The sequence below is a fragment of the Hippocampus comes genome, unplaced genomic scaffold (assembly GCF_001891065.2).
Source record: "Hippocampus comes isolate QL1 unplaced genomic scaffold, H_comes_QL1_v1.1 scaffold164, whole genome shotgun sequence".
NCBI lineage: Eukaryota > Metazoa > Chordata > Actinopteri > Syngnathiformes > Syngnathidae > Hippocampus > Hippocampus comes.
This window is the reverse complement of record NW_017805005.1, coordinates 200752-213065: the sequence shown is the minus strand read 5'-3', so window position 1 is coordinate 213065 and position 12314 is coordinate 200752. Positions and strand designations below refer to the sequence as shown.

The 12314-nt window shown below is 42.2% G+C and overlaps 1 protein-coding gene and 1 long non-coding RNA gene across 13 annotated transcripts in view; one reads left to right on the top strand and one right to left on the bottom strand.

The window, feature by feature from the left end:
* Positions 1 to 2107: 2107 nt before the first annotated feature.
* Positions 2108 to 6493, bottom strand: LOC109509606 (uncharacterized). Its single transcript, XR_002166978.1, has 3 exons — positions 6065 to 6493; positions 4511 to 4667; positions 2108 to 2342 (listed from the first exon to the last, which is right to left on the bottom strand). It is a non-coding gene; the product is annotated as an uncharacterized LOC109509606 (long non-coding RNA).
* epb41l2 (erythrocyte membrane protein band 4.1 like 2) overlaps positions 5550 to 12314 on the top strand; it is a 37961-nt gene continuing 31196 nt past the window's right edge. For 7 of the 12 annotated variants that reach the window (XM_019859417.1, XM_019859404.1, XM_019859370.1 and 4 more), the window contains exon 1: positions 5555 to 5726. The gene's annotated coding sequence lies outside the window, so the exon portion shown is untranslated. Of the gene's footprint in view, positions 5727 to 11982; positions 12278 to 12314 lie in introns of those variants that run through there. The other 5 variants (XM_019859431.1, XM_019859395.1, XM_019859388.1 and 2 more) reach the window with 3 other exon arrangements.

Sequence of the window (12314 nt, the reverse complement as noted above, 5' to 3'; positions counted from 1 at the left end):
CTCACACCCATATATTCTTTATCCTTTCTACTTAAATGATTAATTTTATTGGACTTTACTGAGTCGAAGTAGATTTATCAATGTGTGAGAAATCAAGAGTAATGGAAGTTTGAAACGGTATTAAGAGCTGTCGGTGTTCCCACCACATTTGCACAAGTTGCCCAAAGGTTATGGGGGGAAATCTGTAAAAAAAAAAAAAAATGAAAGAGTGAATCAGCATTTGGATGTTACACAAAAATAACACATCGAAAAATGTTTTTGTCCCTAAAAATTAATGGTGTAAAACAAAAAAGGATGCTTTTGCCAGACAGGTAGATGTCTATTTATGTCATGGTTGATTATTGCAACGCCAAAGTTAGGTCAGTTGGGGGCTCCAAATTGTCTTTGATATTTGCAAAAGAACCACACTGAAGACCAAAGTGAGTTTTGAGTTGGATTCACGACAAGTCACAGGAATCCATTGACAAGTCTAAAATGACTTCAATTTTTACAAGAAGAAAATAGTCTTTAGTCAACCATATGTACCTGTTGTCAATGTCAAAGATGATTTTTTTTTAGTTATGAATTAATAAAGCGAACATACACGTTTCCATTTTTTTGTTTGGTTTTGTACAAGGAGGAAACAAAAGTTACAACATGGTACAAAATGTGTACATTAGCTTCATTGTAGACTCCAAATTCATATTGATTTTTGACAAAAATATGGATCATGGCTTCATTGAAGACATGCCTGTGTTGGTGCGTGCAAGTGGGTGTGAATCCTATCTGCCATTTTGAAGAGTCCTGTGATTGACAGACAAGTCAAGCCCAGGATGTACCACACCTTTTAGGCCTCAAGGCAGGCTCCAACTTCCTTGTGAAAATTAAAATGGATGAATGGATGCACTCGGTTTGGCCAGGGGACCTGAAAGCCGGGTCAGCAATTGACTGCCTTCCTTAAACCTTCTTGGACGTCCGGAGAGCCGGCGACCAGTTGATCCCACGCTATGAACATTAACATTGAAACTTCAAATAGCAGATGGCAGTAGCGCAATCATATAATTGTGCGGTTATAAAACCACCAGCTATCAAACCAACAAATCATTACCGACTAACAAAGGTAGCATTGTTTTGGTCTTTGTCATTAAGTGATTGTCGACTGAAGAAAAAAAAACCCCGTTGGCAACAAATTTGGATTAAAATTTGAAGGCGGGTAGTTCAAGTAAATGTTTAAAGAAACGCAATTTATTTTGGAGCAAACTTGCTTTTTTTGTCGCGCTATCATTGTTCCCTTAAATGTCAGTCATTCATATTTTTTAAGTTATTCAAACTTAAATTACCGTTTAAAAAAAATACAAATTATGTGTTTATTTTACGAGTTATATTTTTGACAACCTGTTTTTGTTGTGGGTAACGTAACTTGAATTTTACTTTTACTTTAGCACTCCAAATGGAGGAAGTGGCTGTGTTACGCTGTTTCCGAAGTGAAACCTGATGTGAAAAGTTGCCTTGGGAAAAAAAAAAGGGGGAACTGCTAAAATACTCAACACGTAACAGTTTTTATGTCGTCATCTCCAACTCCACTCTTGACATTGTGGTAAAAGCAAATCCTTCCTTTTTAAACTAGTTTTGCACCTACACAGATGTCCAAATGGAGACTTGTGTGTTGAAACATTACTAGCATTTGTTTAAAATGACTTTTCCCCGTACAAAATTTTAAAAATCAAATATTTTTATGGTCCAATTTGGGTCGATGTTGTCTTCCAAGTGCTCACATTATAAATTATCGCAAACTCCTTGGAGGTAAAGGGGGGGAAAACATGCAAACCAGAGGCTTGTATGGACGCAATTTAATATATAAGAAGTAAATCTACACAACATGACAAAAGTTCGATTTGGGCGCCTGGAGGAGCTCGATCTGCAATTAGTCACTGCTGCCATCTAGTGGCCAGTGTGTAAATGTCTAAATACTGTAACGGTGTCGATATTATTTCCGCACGTCGAAAACCACAATTGTAGAAAAAATAAAACGAATAATTTCATTTAAAAGTGAAACTCATATTATAGAAATTCATTAATCATTTTCAAGGTTTTTCGGAATTGCTTCATAATTTCTGAATTAAAATCCCTGTAATGTGAAAATAAATGTCTTCTGACTTTGACACACCACACAAAAGAGTGTTATTCACAACCCTGCCATATTTGAATTAATTTAAAAATCACCAGTTATATAAAATGAGACTTTCAAGGTTTTTTACTACGCTGTATTTGTCTGTCTTTACATTAATGGGTGTTTTTCTTTTCTTTGCATTTTTTGCCTTCTTCAGTCTTACGCGTCACCTGATACTCACGTCTAGAGTTACCTGCACACACAAAAAAGGCGTGAGACGGTACTCAACTTGACCTTGAGCAAACAGGTGCGCGCTGCGGAAAACAGCAGTGTTATTGTATTTGTACAGCATCTTGTTCCACACACACAAACACACACATACACAAAGACACACACCCACACACGCACTCACAGACACACACACACACACACACACACACACACACACACACACACACACACACACACACACACACAGAAAACACCCTGCAAGGTACTCCACAGTCATCGCTGGTGCACCTGTTGGCAGGTAAAACAACGATTTAAGATTTTTGCAATTTTAAATCCATCACAATGAGATCTGGAAAAAAAATTCAACAATCAATGTGTGATTGAAGTGTAGATTTTCAGATTTAATTGAAGGGATTACACAAAATGATGGCATTAACGATTTGAGAATGACATTCATTTTAAGACGAGTAGCTCAACTTCCCCCCGTTTTCTTAACTAATCGGTCGATTAATTCTACCACGTAACGGACTAGGCATCATCTTAAAAAAAATCCATATCTATCGGGTCCTTGTCATGACTTCCGATGCTCAATTTGGTTGACGTCGTCCCCCTATTTTCTAGGGTAAAGAGTGATTGTTGTGGAGTATTATCTGTCTATATGTGTTGCTCCACAGTTTGTGTTCAAGCAGAAGTTGCTTAAAGGGTTATAATACCACAACTATAGATGCCAATGGTTAGGCCAACAATGGCCTATTGTATTAGATGTTAAACTAACAGGAGCTATGTATCAAAGCTGTTTGGATGTTTTTAAAAGACAACATGTAATTCTCTTTGTTTTATGTTTAGTTTGACCCTCATTTTTGAGGAATTGTTCACTATCTGCCAAATTACTACTTATTGTGGAGTGAGCTGAGTAAAATCCCCACCGAACAGCCTCTTTCGTGCAAACTGGCAGCTTGAGGCACCAGAATGTCTCAGCATCATCAGCGCATCATCCATCTTAAGCCAATCCATTCTGTTTGTTGTCACATTTACGGCCTTTTAAAGCCTTCCAAAAGAACCAAATTCCTCAGAGGAGGGCCAAGCGGCAAACGCCCGTTCCTCTAGAGATGGCTGTACTCGGACGAGACTGGCCGATGTTTGGCTGTCCAGATGGCAGCGTCCGGGTAATGCCCCGCAGGAGAACACAACGTTAATCCCCCTTCGAGAGAAAATGCGCCGTCTTGATCTGGTGCCTGCATGACTGGAGGGAGCTTCCCTGGCTCGGAGGGAGAAGTTTGGGTGTCGATTGCAGTAGAAACCTTGTCATTTTACCGAATGCCCCGGGTGTTGTCGTACGGGCCGATCAAAAAGGACAAGAGGTGGGTTGGTCTGCCCTCAGATCAAGTCAAGTTTCTAAGGTGCTGGGTCTTAATCTCTGTGTGGGAACTATTTTTGCTGTGTGGGATCTCTGACAAGCAGGTATGTTTTGTCGAGAAATAGTAAAAAAGCCCCAGGGGTATAATTTGCTGACGTCTATATATTTTAGGAGTCACCGCAGCGTGTGTCTATTTGAGAACTCAAATGTGCACCAAGTGGAGCGTTGGTAAACAAATGTAGCTTTTTGTGCTTCATCAGAGATCCTAACAACTCCAATCGCTAACCAATTCCTAAGCACTTAACTCTAGACCCAAAACGTAATTGCTAAACCTGCATTTCACACCAAACATTGGACCCGAGTCACTTTTTGTTTTTTACATTTAAACCTACTGATGTCTGATTTTCTGTCCCTTTCTCTCCCTTATGCTTGCATGTGTACTCTTATTGGATCCATGCTGCTCGACAAATGGTGAGTTCACTCCAAGAAAAAAAAAAAAAGAAATTGTTGTTTTTATATGTCTAATACGATAAATGTGGAAAATGATTGCAGTTCTTCATTGCGGCTGATCAAATGCATTTTCTTATACTGGTAATAGTGACATAGTCTTTTTATTTGTTTGTTTTCTCATCTTTCGTGGATGTAAACTTGCCTTCCACTATAAGCCAATTACATGAGCTCCTGTAATCTGGATGTGGGTACATGTGAGGTACGTGAGTGAGAGAGGAAGAAGGGACACACGCACACACACACACACACACACACACACACACACACACACAGAAACAAACAAAAAAAAAAGGTGATGCTCGGCCTTTTGATGGTACAATTACCAAAATTTGCCAACATGCGTTTGTGTTGCCCAGTGAGACATTTTGTTGGCTTTTGAATTTTTTTCCTGCGATGGTGGGGCTGTGGATGCACCCCCTGAGGTGGATGCCGCCCTGTCCCGCACCCATCTTGGACGCCACTGCTCACTAGACCACGCCCCTTAAAGACACACCACAGACAAAAGAATCATACAGTGTTTATACAGTCATTACAGCGTAAAATCCAGTTTATTTCTTAACGTTCTCTTTCATTATATTTGTTTCAATAGTCATTATAATGTTAGACATTTAAAACCAAATGTAATAGACCACGCCCCTTAAAGACACACCACAGACAACAGACTCATACAGTGCTCAGTTTATACAGTCATTACAATGTAAAATCCAGTTTATTTCTTCACGTTCTCTTTCATTATATTTGTTTCAATAGTAATATAAATTTAGACATTTAAAACCAAATGTTTTTTTCGTGGGGCTGCAACAGATTAAGTCACAAAATTAACTACCATCCATCCGTAACAGTATGGTTGACTTCCTTGGTCGGTTGTAACTGTGTGTGTATTTTTTTCCTAAAAAGTGCAATTATTTACTACTGGGACGTTGTGACAGACAACGACGCCTTCTGACTTTAAAAAAATGTCTTGCTGTACGTCGTCGTCGTAAACCGAGGATCAGTAGATGTCGGTTGTAATTGTGTGTGTATTTTTTTCCTAAAAAGTGCAATTATTTACTACTGGGACGTTGTGACAGACAACGACGCCTTCTGACTTAAAAAAAATCGTCTTGCTGCACGTCGTCGTTGTAAACCGAGGATCAGTAGGCTATGTTGTGCAATACTCGTCAACACGTTGTAGTGACTAATCACCCCCGTTAGAGGGTGCTAGAGCGCCACATTCGCAACTCCACATCCGCGTTCAACGCTCCCTCCAATGTGATTGACCAATCACGTCGTAGAACCCAAAACAGTCACCCACTTCGACAAATGGCGAAGAGAAACGGGCCATTTTTTTCACAATAAGGCGGGACTTGAGGATGATTGACACGCCTTGTCTCTGCGCCTGAGCCAGATTTTCTGTGAGGACTGAGGACTCGTCCGCTGGAGATTTTTGTTTGAAGGAGGCTCGCAATACTGGAATTAATTATTGAGGGGGGAGACACGCCGAGAGGTCAGGACTCATTTGGACGGTCTACATATATTTCAACTGGGATTTAAAAAAAGGTATTGTTTGTTTTTGGGCTCCCATTTAAATCACGTGATGAGTCACCGTCGACTCAATGAAACGGTCTTGGGTGTTTATGCAGCATCTGTAAGCACGCTACATGCTTTAGCAATCGTTCAAACGTTACTAATGATTTAGAATTATTTATGATTTAGTGGGTTTTTTTTTAAGGGGGTGGGCTTTCTATCGTGCTCACCTCAACTACCCACGCTGAAACGTGCTTACTAGCATCGACGGTAATATTTCGTGCCCATGTCGCCGTAACATTGGTTAAAAGGGCTATTTTTCAACTATGTTTCCCCTGTTGCGTTACGCTTGGACATGTCGGTTGCGTTACCGCTGGCTGTCGGCCCCTCTCTCGTGTCGTCAAACATCCGCCTCTGTAACTCCCCCAGTGTCTGCAGGGACCATTCATCCGTCCCGCTTTCGGGACAAGCCGTAGATAAGTCTGTCGTTATTGGAGCTTTTGCGTTTTAAAACGAATTATTTTTTTAATACTTTTTCACTTCTAAGCATGTGTGTGGAGTCTTTCCTGTTTATGGAATAGCTGTAGACTTTTGGCCCGAAGCTGTTTTAAGGTTCCTCGCCGTGCTGAACGTGTATGATCGCAAGGGCATGTGGGAAATGAAGTTCTGAATTCCCTAACTTGTGTGCGCTGTCCTCTTAAACGGGAAAATCAAAAGACATCACAGGTGTTAAGACCAAAAAATAGTTGTGCAATATTAAAAAAAAGTATAAAGCATTTTATAAAACCCTGCTTCAAGACTCCCACATTCTAGTTTTTTAAAATTCTGACAATGCTTCAAGACTCCCACATTCTAGTTTTTTAAAATTATTTAACTCTTGTCATGATTGCTAATCCTAACCCTTCTCTAATTCATAACCAAACACGTTTTGAGTTCAATGCCTAACACGAAAGTCACTTAGACACTGTACTTGGTTTTTGAGGCACCGCCTGCGAGGTAGGGATGATGGTGACGCAGCATTGGTTGCTAAGCAACGCAACACAAAGTAGCCTGGTGCCTTTTCCTGCTGGTTTGAACATGAAGGAGGCTGCAGGTCGGCAATGTGGCTTTGTCATTGAGGAGGAGGAGACATGAAACAAGTCAAGCATTTGTGGCTGTGCCGCTCTGTCCTTTTTGAAGGGCAACAGCAAGATTTTCATTTCAGTTCAGGCAAGCGGCATTTTTCTGCCACCTGCGAATATTCAGAAGTCTACTGTTTAAAAACATTTATAAACAATCTTTCGTGGGTATTTTTTTTCCTCGTGTGGATTCTTTCACATTTACAAAAAAATGGTGACAATGTCAAAAATCGACGCATGTACCGTTTCACCTGTTGTGTTGTTTACGTGTGTGTCGGTCACATGCAGAAAAAGCGATCAGGATGACTCATCTCACAGCCTCATTGTGTGTGTGTGTGCGTGTGCGTGTGTGTATAGTTCATCTATAACTGTCATGTTCACGGAACAGTGGCGGCTCTGTCCCACTCGCTAATGTGTGTGTGTGTGTGTGCGTGCGTGCGTGCGTGTATAGTTCATCTATAACTGTCATGTTAACGGAACAGTGGCGGCTCTGTCTCACTCGCTAATGAGAGTCCTTAATTGCTAGCTCTGCCGAGAGATTCCTCCGCTCATTAAAAGGAGCTTTCGCTTGAAACAAGTGTTTGCGTTTTTTTAAACAATATTCCAGGGATACTATCGGTAATAATGACCAACCAGTAAGTGGTACCCTGGTGTTTATTAAGTTTTGCGTTTGGCTAGTACTAGCCTCCACCATCAGGAGAGGGGTGAGTTTCGGAGAAACGAGGAAGACGAAAATAGCGAAGGCGAGGAAGTGCAAAGGGATGTCAGGGAGGCAGGAAGTGAGATGGTAGCTGTTATATGGAAGGAGAGAGTGACAGATATTGCTTAACCATTCGGAAAAGGCTATGGGAACATCCTTGGTGTGTGTGTGTGTGTGTGTGTGTGTGTGTGTGTGTGTGTGTGTGTGTGTGTGTGTGTGTGTGTTTGACCCCATGGGTTCAACGGGAACACATTGAGTCACACAAAGCTCGGTGTGACATTCCTGACTGTCGTTTCGTGGCATTTCATAAGCAATTCCAGGCATTACATCTGCAAGCGGTGACAATTGGACCCTCGGACCCTTGGATGTCTGCTTCTGATTGTGGCCCATTTTGATTAATTCCATCCTGAGATTTCATCAAAATACAAAAAAAAAAAGAAAAGTCTTGCAATATGCCCAAAATGGCTGCATCACACCATAATGGCTGACTTTCTGGTTGTGGTTCCATGGTCGTCACAAAAGAGCCAGAGCAATTGCAAGTTTACCTCGTGAATATCTAGCCCACGCGAAAACTTTAAAAGGTATGTTTTTATGCCTTGTTGCTTTTGTACTTCGAAATCGCAAGTAAACTCTGTCATCTCCGGCGAAGTGGACATATTGTGAGGTTAAGCGGTGGGGCTGTGACCGCTCGGCGGCCCTTTCAAAGCCTTCCGCGCCGACGGGCACTGCGGGAATCCAAATCGGACAAGGCAAGATCAGAGAGGTGCGGATGAAAGGACGCCGTAATGCAATGTTCATTTCGTTTCCACCTCCACGGAGACAAGTAGAGGGGGCGTCAAGTGATGGAGCTATAAAAAACACGTGGGAAGGAATGGGGCAAAGGGAAGAGGTTCAGATTGATGGCAAAAGCAGAGTCAATAAAACCGATATGTGGGGCGGACTGTGGCTTACACCCTTTTAAGTGGTTTTTTTTTTCTTTTTAAACCACAAGGATTAGTAGGGTGTAATTGTTTGCTCGTTGAATAGCTCTATTAAACCCAACAACAGACCACTTTAGAAGAGAGCAAACTGACTTCCTCCAGCGAGTGTCTGACTGGAGGCAACGATGGAATGAATACCAGAAAAAAAGAAAAAAAAAAGAGAGAGTGGGCCTGTGGCTTTGGCAGAGGTCCAAACATGGTTAAAAACAGATTAATCAGCATCGGGTCACATTCTCACAGAGAGGGACTGAACAAGAGGTCACAGCGAGATGCAGCCCTCGTCGTGCTTTGAAAGGCCACTTGATGGGGAGGGACGCGAGACAAGTGGTAATATTGTGCACTGGTTTGAACGCACACTGACTGCGCGGATGGATAAGCGTATTTGTCTCCCGCTTTATTCGTCGTGTTTTAATGTCGGCATTAGGTGTGGAAAATGTGAGCAAGGGTGTTGTTGCGCTTGTGTGTGTATTTTTGAAAACGTGTGTGGAAGTAACAACTTTTTTTTAAAAATTGATTCGTAAAAGCCAAAAGAAAAGAAGTCAATATTTATCACAAAATGAAAATGTATCACAACCGTAATTCAAGAGAATGAGTAGTTAACTTCTATGCTCTTCTCTGCTTTGTAAAGTCACGTCAGAGTCGAAGCCGACTGACGTTAGCCATGCTAGTTAGCTTGTTAGCTAGTCATCGGCCTCGGCAGCGGGTCCATAATATTTCCATAAAAAATCTTGGACACGCACACTCTGGTAGACGGTTGTAAAAGTTCATTTCCATAAGTAATTTAGCAACGTTAGCTTGAATTTATCTCAACGTGGTGGCTAATACAAGCACGCTTTCCTCAACGTTAGCTTGAATTTATCTCAGCGTGATGGCTAATACGAGCACGCTTTCCTCACACTTGAAACCGCTAACCGCCCAGGCCTAGCATGGCCTCTCACTAGTATGTCATGTCGTGTAGTAGTTTTCGTAGTCATTTCCAAGCTTTCAGTTTCAGCTTGAAATGGAGGATTGTCTTGTCCTCCACCTGTATCTTGTTTCCCTTCTCTGTCCGCCAGCCAAGTCCGTTATTTGGCACTTGTTGCCACCACCTTCTATGGGATGTAGGTCTCCATAGCGACGCCACACCCAGGAGTTACCGACTGGAGACTCTTGTGTGTCGTCTACTGTTTGCGGTTTCATCACGAGTTTTTCCTAGCAGCTAATATTTGTTCTTCAGTTCCTCTGGCGCGCGCAGCGAAACTCCCTTCATCTCCCCCTCGCGGGTTCCGCCCATCCCCGGCTCACTCGCACGTTCTCACAGACGGTGCTCGCGCCTCACCTCACTAATCGCTGAATGGGAGAGTTTAGCGGGCAACAATGGCACATATGAGCCCAGCCATTCTTCTCACTCACACATCCAAAGAGAGATTTGGGCAAACGTGAGTGGAGGCTGACATCGTTTCAACACTTACACATTTCTCAGTGAGCTGCCGCTACATCTAATTACCCGATTGCAAATTCACGGCAAGATATGATCTTTGAATTCTTGTTCGGAATGAATGTTGTTGAGGAACAAAGTGACCAGCGCATGCGACAGAAAGAGATGCAGGCCCGAAGGGACTGACGGACAGGACACGCCGACAGACGGAAACATACACTCACAGATTATCCCCTTGTGTAATCCTCAATTTGAGAATCAGTGCGCAGTGTGGCAGGACCGGCCGTGTTTTCACACTGGCCAGCATGTGTGCGAGATGATCAACTTTTTTACAGTGCAAATACATTCAATGTAAGACAAATTGTTCATGGATTGAATGAGTGATGGTTTTGAGGATGATCCCTCCAGGTTGTTTTATCTGCAGTTGAGGATTTGAGTGTTGGCAGACCTCAGTTTTGGATCATAAAAACAAAAAAAAGGCATAAAGAAAGGGAAGGAGCACTTCCTGTAGGTTCCGGTGTGTAACATCAGCCGGCTGTAAAATCTGCTCTGAAACGGAGGTTTAGGCATGACCATAATCTCTTTTGTCACTTGTACGCCTGCTCAATAATCTTTATTTTTTCTGCAGTAATCTCTTGTCTCCATGGGGATTTATGCTTAGTGTCCATGAATGCTGTTGCCGTGGTGACCCGTCCTCCCTTTCGGCCCCGACACTGCCGCATGCGTGGACGCAAAGGGACGGGTCGGCTTTTTCTATACCTGTCTTTATTGGATTTTGTCACACATGCGGAGCCAAATAACTGGGGCGGGGGAGGCCACAAATGAAAGCAGTCTTGACGTCTTTGTCACGGCCCCGCTCTAGTTTACGTTTCCCATAAAATTGTACATCTGAGGGTTCAGGCAGTCATCGCCATGCCGACGACCCCTTAAATCCAGACAGACAGTCGAAAAGTTGTAAGTATGTGAGTGGGTGGGTCTGTAAGCATGTTTGGGGGCTGGCCTTATTGTCTGAGAGACATCAGTGGTAAGAATGGCTCATTCTTGTAATCGCGGTGTTTATTTTTCGTGAGTGAAATACCTTTTTGAAAACTCCGCAGTTTTGGCAAGTGTATGTATCGTAGTGAAAATGTCTGAATATTTGTACGTAAACCACAAAACCAAAAAAGTGAATGATATTTGGGTGAGATTTCAGGATGCACCTAAAATTAGCCGGCCGATTCGTTCTTCTTCTTCTTATTATTATTCTTAACACATTAACACATTACAACACAAGACAAAGAGAGTGACATTCAAACATTGCCCTCAAAAAAGAATTGGCAAAAAAAAAAAGCACCAATTTTTGCAGATTTTTCTTTCTGTTGCAAAATGGGAAAAAAAATGCTAAAGGACAAAGTATTGTGAAACTGTCAACTGTTCTGCCTGTAGTTCATATATTTCAGGGACCAGAAAGTAAGTCATTTTATTCTTTATATTTTTTTAACTTAATCGGAGGTTTCGCTGCCAAATATTAGAATATCCACATCCGCCTAAAAAAAATCCATCCCTTGCTCAACCAAAATACACTTTAAAGGTGATCTTAGTTCGAACTTTTGAATATCAAACTGTTGGTGTTTGTACGTTTCGTCAAGCCATGAGGTGAGTCAGCGTTGCTGAAGGCGTTTTTAAATAATAAATAAAAATCAATAATTGTCTCATCAAAAGCTCTTCCGTCCTCAGGCTTGTTTTGCTGCTTTAAAAAAAAAGCAAAAAAAAAATGCATTAATCGGTGCTGTATTTTGCTTTACATGTTATTTCCCTCCCCCACAAAAATATATATTTTTTCCGCTTTTTGGTCAAAAACCGGTACCTGTCTTCTAATGCTGATTAGTAAACAAGTGAAAAAGCTAAATTGGGGAAAACACTCCCTTAACTGAACTGCAAACTGGAATAGGCGCATTGGAGCTGAAGTGACAGTCTATTAGAAGACATGCTCACTCTCTTGCTCTCTCTCTCTCTCTCCCTCCCCCCTTTTCGCCTCTCTCTGACTCCCCTCCTCTCTCTCTCTCTCTCTCTCTCTCTCTCTCTCTCTCTCTCTCTCTCTCTCTCTCGTCATTTTCTGCCCTCGTTTCCGCGGGTGAAAGTCCCGCGGGAGGCAGGCGCTCAGCTCCGCGGGAGAGCCGACGGGATGAGGGAGAGGAAAATGGCACTGACAGCTTTGTAGGTGGGAGACCAAAGTAGACAAGACTGCAGGGAGGAATAAGAAGCGCTTTTAGAAAGCGAGCAAAACAAAAAAAGACAAAAAAAGAAGTGGGGCGCGGGGGGGGGGGAAAGGCAAGAGGCTAAAAGGAGGACAGGAGCTTGCTTACAAGGGGAAAGAAAAGCAACAGTAGGTAAGCATGCGTGAGGACCGTAGCTCTTTTTGAAGAA